The sequence below is a fragment of the Halichoerus grypus genome, chromosome 8 (assembly GCF_964656455.1).
Source record: "Halichoerus grypus chromosome 8, mHalGry1.hap1.1, whole genome shotgun sequence".
Classification (NCBI taxonomy): Eukaryota; Metazoa; Chordata; class Mammalia; order Carnivora; family Phocidae; genus Halichoerus; species Halichoerus grypus.
In genome coordinates, this window is record NC_135719.1 from 78,149,930 (window position 1) to 78,152,168 (window position 2,239).

At 38.2% G+C, this 2,239-nt stretch overlaps 1 pseudogene; it reads right to left on the reverse strand.

The window, feature by feature from the left end:
- Positions 1-592: 592 nt before the first annotated feature.
- On the reverse strand, positions 593-1,531 carry LOC118529666 (olfactory receptor 4F4-like; annotated as a pseudogene).
- Between the last annotated feature and the right edge of the window lie 708 nt (positions 1,532-2,239).

Consider the following 2,239-nt stretch of genomic DNA (forward strand, 5'->3'; position numbering starts at 1 on the left):
CAAAAGTTCAGAAATCTCTGGTTTGTGTTTCTTTGAAGTATTCATAGTGTTAAAGAATATCCCTCTCTATTTATAGCCAATCAAATCTAAACAAAAAACTAAAATAGCATGCATAACCTAAGTAACAAATAGTTGATTTTGTTCTTATTCTAAGTTAAACTAAAATTAAAATAAGAATTAAAAAATAGAATTTATTGATTTTGATTTACTCAAAGTCACATTTTATCTATTAAATCTGTAAGTTACCACGAGATATATTTATTACTTATTTGAGGTATGTCTTCATTATTGAGAGTAAATACAATTATTTACAATACAAGTCACAGAAAATGGTATTTGAATGTTAAGTTACTCGTACAAATCAGCTCAGTTTTCTGTTCTCACCTTTCTTCTCGATATAAGTAGGTGATGTCAATTTATTCTCTGTCATTAGCAAAATAAAGTCCCCTCCGACTCAATAATCAATTTCTACAGGGGGACCTTTGTTGAACTATCATGACAATAGTAGTTCTTACCATTGTAATGATGATAGTCGCATGACTTGCAGTGTTCTTGGTGAGCCTGAAGCATGTGGTATCTAGATCTGCTCCATTCATTTTGAGATCCCATGAGGACCCACAATCCGTTTGCCCAGTCTTCTCATGGCCTCTCTCATGTCTTTGTTTCTTAATGTATAGATGGCAGGATTCAAGAGAGGGGTGATAGCAAAGTCAACAATGAACAAACACTTATCCAATGATGTTGTGGGGAAAGGCCACATGTAGAGAAACATGCATGGTGTAAAAAACAAAATCACTACAGTGATGTGAGCTGACAGTGTGACAAATGCTTTGGACAAGTCCCCCGAAGAACGTTTCCAGACAGTGACCAAAATGAAGATATAGGATGTAATTAAAGAGAAGAAAGTAGCCATGGATATAAACCCACTGTTAGCGATGATTACAAACTCTAGCTTGTATGTGTCTACACAAGCAAGTTTCATGACCCGAGGAAAATCATAGTAAAAGCTATCTACTTCATTAGGGCCACAAAAGGGCAAGTTTATGACAAAAACAAACTGAGATACAGCATGGATTGTTCCCACTATCCAGGCAGCTGCTACAAAGGAAACACACATTTTGGGGCTCATGATGGTCAGATAGTGGAGAGGCTTACAGATTGCAGTGTATCAGTCATAGGCCATGGCTATGAGCAGCACCATCTCACCTCCACCCATGACATGAATAAAAAATATCTGTATCATGCATTTTGGAAAGGAAATGATGTTGCAGTCAGTGAAAATATCAGAGATTGTCTTGGGCACTGTGGTAGATGACAGACCCAGATCAAGTAGAGAGAGGTTGGCCAATAGGAAGTACATGGGGGTGTGTAAATGAGAGTCAGTAATTACTGTGAGCACAATGAAGAAGTTTCCCAGGATAATTCCCATGTAGAACACAAAGAAGAACCAAAAGAGAAAACGATACATCTCCCATGAATTTGAAAGTCCAATCAGTACAAATTCAGATACCACAGAGTCATTTGTATCCATTGGCTCAATCAGTAGAGAAGATGCTGAAGTATTCTGAAGGTAGAAAATAAGGAAGAATTGAGAAATATGGGAACTGAACATTGATATGTTGTTTGCCCATCAATGATTTTGTGGAAAATATGTTGCAAGTGTTTAATTTAGAAATTAGAACACGGACAGAGGGGGCAGGGGAAGATTAAAAAAATAGAAATGAGATAATCAAAAGTTAGGTTAGGGTGACAGGGAAAGAAATCATGTGGGAATAAGGCAGGTAAAGTGGAGGAATTAGGAGCAAAGAGTCACATCTTCCTGGTAGAGAACTTCTTTACCATGCTCATTGTGCAATAATTTGGGCTTCTTCAGTCTTCTCCATATATATTCAAGAAAACGTGTTCTGTGTCATAAATAGCCATGATTTGAATGTTCAAACTCTTTTTTTTAGAAGATTTTATTTATTTTTTTGACAAAGAGAGACACAGCGAGAGAGGGAACACAAGCAGGGGGAACGGGAGAGGGAGAAGCAGGCTTCCTGCCGAGCAGGGAGCCCAATGCGGGGCTCGATCCCAGGACCCCAGGATCATGACCTGAGCCGAAGACAGACGATTAAGGACTGAGCCACCCAGGTGCCCCTGAATGTTCAAACTCTTAATCATATTTGTGCACACATACTGTAGCAGAATGTACTCTCTGATTATTCATTTACTTCACACCTGCAAAATCTCAGGCATT